The sequence below is a fragment of the Elaeis guineensis genome, chromosome 1, assembly GCF_000442705.2.
Source record: "Elaeis guineensis isolate ETL-2024a chromosome 1, EG11, whole genome shotgun sequence".
Lineage (NCBI taxonomy): Eukaryota > Viridiplantae > Streptophyta > Magnoliopsida > Arecales > Arecaceae > Elaeis > Elaeis guineensis.
The window spans coordinates 153,120,995-153,127,747 of record NC_025993.2 but is presented as its reverse complement, the minus strand read 5'-3'; positions in this window follow the sequence as shown (position 1 = coordinate 153,127,747).

Here is a 6,753-nt window from a genome sequence, read left to right as displayed (position 1 = left end):
GCTTTGATAGACAATTTTTAGAAAACCGCCTATGAACTTGGAAAGAAAGAAATCGAATATTGCATATTTTCATATTTTGTTGCTGCGATGTTTTGTCTAAATAATGGTAAAGAAAGACTTGGTAAATTTGATGCAAAATCAGATTGAACAATCTTCTTGGTTACTCCTCCACTAGTAAAGCTTTTAGAGTTTTAACAAAAGAACTTTAGTAGTAGAGGAGTCCATACATGTTGTTTTTGATGAATCTAACGATCTTCCTTCAAGGAAGAATGAGGGTGTTGATGATGCAGATCCTCTAATAGAAGGAATGAAGGAGATCACTCTGAAAGATTCAACAACTCAAGAGGACGAGGAACAAGAAGACAAACAAGATGAGAGAGGTGAAGAAATTCAAAGAACAACCTCAAGGTACAAATGACTACCCAAAGAATGGAGGTATGTTACAAATCATCCTAAGGAGTTAATTATTGGTGATCCTATGCATGGGTAAAAACTCGTTCTTCACTTAGAGATGTATTTAATCATTGTGCTTTTGTATCTCATCTTGAACCAAAAACTATTGAAGAAGCTGAAAATGATCATAATTGGATTAATGCAATGCAAGAGGAACTTAATCAATTTGAAAAGAAATAATGTTTGGACTTTAGTATCAAGACCTAAAAATTATTCAATAATTGGCACAAAATGGGTCTTTAGGAACAAATTAGATGACATGGTAATTGTAATTAGAAATAAAGCAAGATTGGTTGCTAAAGGATATAATCAAGAAGAAGAGAATTGATTTTGATGAGACCTTTGCACCTGTTGCTAGATTAGAAGCCATTAGACTCTACTTGCATATGCTTGCTTTATGAAATTCAAATTATTTCAAATGGATGTCAAAAGTCTTTTTTAAATGGATATATTGCTGAAGAAGTCTATGTAGAACAACCCCGGGATTTGAAAATCATGCTTTTCTAATCATGTTTTTTAAATTAAATAAAGCTTTATATGGATTAAAACAAGCACCTAGAGCTTGGTATGATAGGCTAAGCAAATTTTTACTAAATAATGTTTTTCAAGAGGTAATGTAGATACAACCCTCTTTATTAAAAGAAATCAAATGATATGTTAGTAATACAAATTTATGTTGATGACATAATTTTTGGGTCTACTAATAATCTCTTTGTCAAGACTTTGCTAAGCTCATTGCAGGGGAGAGTTCGAGATGAGCATGATGGGAGAACTTACCTTCTTCTCGGACTCCAAATCAAACAAACAAAAGAGAAATCTCCTCACCCAAAGCAAGTACACCAAGGAACTACTCAAAAAGATTGGAATGGAGACTCCAAACAATTGCACACCCATGAGCCCCCTCTGTAAGCTTGACAAGGATGATGAAGGTAAATGTGTAGACTTAAATACTTAGAGGTATATTGACTCTCTATTATATTTAACTTTGCAAGTAGCCTGATATCATGTTTAGTGTTTGTTTGTGTGCTAGATATCAATCTAATCCTAAAGAATCTCATTTGAATGCTGTTAAAAGAATCCTTAGATACTTAATGGTACTCAAACTCTAGGTTTATGGTACTCTAAGGACTCACTAATTGATTTATTAGGATATTCAGATGCTGATTTTGCTGGATGTAGATTAGATAGAAAAAGCACAAGTGGAACTTGCCAATTTCTTGGAGTTAACCTAATCTCCTGGTTTAGCAAGAAACAAAATTCGGTAGCACTGTCTACGGCTGAGGCCGAATACATTGCAGCCGGAAGTTGTTGTGCTCAAATCTTGTGGATTAAGCAACAACTCGAAGACTTTGGAATCAAACTTAATGAAACACCAATAAGATGTGACAACACAAGTGCCATAAATCTATCTAAAAATCCAATTCAACACTCAAGGTCCAAACATATTGAAATAAGACATCATTTTATAAGAGAACATGTTCAAAACAAAAATATAATTCTTGAATATGTTTGCACTGAAAATCAATTAGCTGATATCTTTACAAAGGCCCTTAGTGAGGATAGATTCTGTGAAATTAGGAGAAATCTAGGAATTCTTGATCCTTATGCCTAAATATTTCTCCAATTCCAAAGATTTGATGTCAAAAATTTTTGAGCTCAATTTCCATCATCTCTCTTGGTCCTAAAAGCTCAAGATTATCATTCTCACAACTTGTCATTGAGCAAAATTCCTTCTCCCAAAATTTTAAATTTTTTAAATTTATTCATATTTTTTCTGAATTTTTGAGTTTCATGAGTCGACCCCCTAGGGTCGACCCTATGGCATACTTGAATTATTGCCAACTTCCCACGGGCTCTTTCTTTTTAATTGAAGCCTGTTCATGAGCCGACTCATTCTCTTCGTCTTCCTCCCTCCAAGAACCGTCATCCTCATCCTCATTCTCTCCAAAACCAAGGATTTAGCTCAAGATTTTTCCCTTCTCCTCTCCACCACAAATCACCGCCTGGGAAAGGAGATTTTCGCATCTTTCCCTTTGATTGAAGCGGTTGGAGCGTGCCCTAGCCTCCACCGTTCTTCTCAAAACCGCCTCTTCTCTCCGCCAAAATCCCTCTCCATCCTTTTGTAACCCTTCTTCTACTCATCCACTTGATCCTCCGAGTCTCCCTGCCTGCTGCTGTGGTGAGAATGGCTCCAAAGATGAAGCTCCCTCAGAGAAGAAAATCGGTCCGTGAGCTGAAGAAAATCCGCAGAAAAAGGCAAGCTGCTCAGTCCTCCACTGCTCCCATTCCGGCTTCTGTGTCAGCTCAAGGTCCCTCTCAGTCTCCCTTAGCCCTAGTAAAATCCCTCTATCTGATAGGAAGGTTGAAACCGAAAGAATGTGGATTTTAGATTCTTTGAAAAAGAGGGTTTCACCTTTGGAACAAAGATAAAAAACCAGGGTTGGGGTTTTACTGCTCTCTCAAGGAAGTCACTTTTGTAGACCTGTTAGAGAATTTTATCAAAATCTGCATTATGGCAATGGAACAGTGACTTCTACAGTTAAGGGAGTTGATATTTGTCTGGATCCTATTATTTGGGAGAGATACTTCATTTGCCCTGTGAGGGATATTCTTACATGGAACTCCCAGTGAAGGAAGAGGGGATCAGTGTAATTCTAGGAGGAACCTACTCGGGAAGTTTGAATAAATTGGAAGCCAAAATTTTGTCAATTGAAATGAGGATCTTACATCAATTAGTGACAAAGCTCTTCTTCCCTAGGAGTGGTAGGCATGACCTCCTTTCTGGCAGAGATATTTGTATAATGTTTCATGTGATCACTCAAACCCCATTAACCTCCCTGCATTAATGATTGAGGCCATGAGAGAGACACTGAACAGATCCAAGGCACATCTGCCTTTTGGTATGGCCCTTACACTAGTTTTCAGGAGGTTTGGAGTCAGTTTTGAGGGGGAGGCATCTGCTAAGCTTTCTCACGTAGACACCATCAACCAACACACTCTGCACCGCATGGGATTTACTAAAACTGATGGTGGTTGGATCAAGGGTTCTGAGGAGAGAGCTGAGGACAGAGTAGAAGACAGAGCTGAAGAAGAAGGTCCCTCATCTCCTCTCCATGACTTCAGGGCAGCATCTCCAGATATCCAGTTCGTTCCAGACCCAGAGGCTGGCCCTTCAGAGTTCACCAGGAGGCACACACCAGTACATCAGCCAGAGAGCAGAGCACCTCCTTCAGAGTTCAGATTGGCTGATGATCAGATCGAGCAGATATCTCAGCGTGTGGCTTCCTTGCTTCTCGACAGTGGAGCACTACTACATTTACACCAGGGTCCACTTCATTAGATTCATCTGATCAGACCTTGATTCCCCATATCTCCACTGTATTTCAGTTGATCTCAGATCAGTCTATTCGGATTCAGCAGCTAGGACAGCATTTGGAGACTGACTGGGAGAGTTCTTGACTTGCAGGGGCAAGTCTTAGCTTTGGCCCATCCTCAGCCACAGGAGAGCTCTATTGAGGTCACAGACCTTACTGCAGAGGCTGGCAGGCTCAGAGGTGCATTGGAGGGTGGTTATGAGTTATTGAGGAGAGAGATCAGAGGCTCGAGTGAGCATGCATCTACTCAGTTCACTGCTCTACTTCAGTCTGTTTCGAGAGCACTGAACGTTCTTGATTCCATTAGACTCACTCTTTCAGTCCAGTCCTTGGCCTCTCAACGTTCTCAGCCTCCTAGTTCATCTCGCTCACCTGCTCGTGCCAGAGGCAGACGGGGTAGGAGGACGTCTTCTGGTCGAGATCCATCATCTCCTCACCCTATCTCTGATGACTCCGATCCATCCAGTCATGAGCTTTACTAGATCCTAGGTGTTAGTCTCTTGTTCTTTCTAGGATCTGTATTTTGGGCCATGTAATGACATTAGCTAGCTGACTTTTATGTTATGAAATATGTATTGAAACAACTATGGTTTTAATCATCTTTTACTTATATATCTACTCTTTGTAATGATGTCAATCATCTTTTGGTTATATATATCTTCTCTTTGTTGAAACAACTTCTCTTTTTGATGATTCATATCTATGGTAATCTATGGCATATTTTGGTTAATGATTGCTGTATTCAGGGGGAGCAAACATTAATGATTAGCACTAGAAGTTTGAAGAAACTAAAGAGAAAACGTATTCAGAAAAAGAGGGGGAGTTAACAATGTTTGATGATGTCAAAAAGGGGAGAAATTAAAGAAAAAGAAACCATCAAAAGCAAAATTATAAATTATAAATTAAAAGAAAAAGAAACATATCAGAAATTATAAAGAAAAAGAAATATCAAAAGCAAAATTATAAATTATTAAAAGACTTGAAAATAAAATGAATGAATTGGGAGAAATTAAAGAACAATATCAAAAGTAAAATTATTAAATGACTTAAAAATACAATGAGTAAATTGCTAAGTACAATGCAAATGAGCAACCTTTAAAATTACTTCTTTAAACATGCTCTGATATGCTTTAAAATTTAACTTGCTCTGATACATCTTAAATTTAATGCTCTGATATACTTTACAAATTAATTCTTAGACATGCATTGGTACACTTAATTATTTTTGCTCTGATACTAAAACTAAATAATCAAATGAGAATGAGCAAATTTTCAAGATACAACTTGCTCTGATAACAAAAATAAATTTTCTACTCTAACACCAAAATCACATAATCCAATGAGCAAATTTTCAAATCTTTAAGCAAATGGGCAAACTATTTATGCATATGACCATTTGTATCACATGCCAAAAGAATCAATATTCTTTTCAAGCAAATGCACTTATAATGCATCCTTTTGAAATTCATGATTCACATAAATGCTTTTGTTCAAGTGTTTTGTCATCATCAAAAAGGGGGATTGTTGCTCCTAGATTGATTTTGATGATTACAAAGCAGATTGAAGGGGTACCAATATTTTTTATTTGAAAAAGTCTTTGTGCTCTTCAGGGGCAAAATCATAATTTTACCAAAACCCTGATTTAATAGTATTTGGTAGAACAAAAGATTTGTGATCTATTGGCGAAAATTTCATTATTTTTGGACTTGTATTTTTGAAGTTATGCATGTTTGAAATCCATGAGTCGACCCATGAGTCAGCTCATGGCACAATGAGCAGTTTGGCACGCAGAATTTTTGGCTTGGCACAACCTGTGAGTCGACTCATGAGTCGACCCAAGGCATGAGTCGACTCATGAGTCGACCCTGCAGTTTTAGGCCAAAAATTACAGAACCCTATTTTCTGGTTGCTTCAACAGAGGTCGACTCATGAGTCGACCCCTGAGGCATGAGTCGACTCATGAGTCGACCCCTGTGACGGGATTTTTCCGCAACGGCTAGTTTTTAACCCGTTTTAAGTGCTTTTAATGCTCATTTAATGTGGTCTAACGGCTCTTTTTCAGCCTAGAATATTTTTCTCTATTTCTTAAAGCTATAAAAGGATTCAAAAGGTGGGAAACAAAAAGGAAGAGAGCAAGAGATTAAAAGAAGAAGAGCATTCAAGAGAGCATTCAAGAGCATTCAAAAGAGAAATTTGAAAAAGGTTTCTCAAGCCAACTTTTCAGCCCTAATCAAGAGCTCATTTAAAGCTTTCAAGAAGCCATCAATCCAAGCTCACCAACTCCTCAAGCGCTCAATCAATTCTCCATCCACCTTGAGGAAATCCAAAAAGGGGCTTCTTCTCTTGAGTAAAGTGTATTTAAAGTTATATTCGCTCATTAAAGGAGCTTTTCTTGTACTTATTTGTGCTATAAATTGTTTTACTCATTTGAGTGATTGTTTTTTTTGGAGGGGTTCCAAAAAGGGAAGGTTGATCCGAACCTAGAATCGGAGTGTATTGGGTTGGCTTGTACCCGGAAATAAGTGGACTAGCTTGGGATAGCTAGTGTCGGAGTTTCCGACGTTTGTATTCGGGTTGAATACAAGTTTAGTGGATTGGAATTCCCAAGTAGGAGCTTGGGGAGTGGATGTAGGTGCAAGGTTGGCACCGAACCACTATAAATCCTTTGTTTGTGGTGTGCATAATTGCTTCTCTTTAACTCTTCATTATTTCCTTGCATTCTTGCTTTTGGCAATTAATCTTGAATTAAGGTTTTCTCCTCATTCATTTAGCTATTGACAAATTTTTCATAAGTCATTAGTTAAGTTCAAAATTTTTAGAAACCCAATTCACCCTCCTCTTGGGTTCATAGCTGGACAACAGATTACAATTGAGAAAAAAGAATTTCAAAATTTTGAGAAAATATTAGAATTTTAATTTTTATATT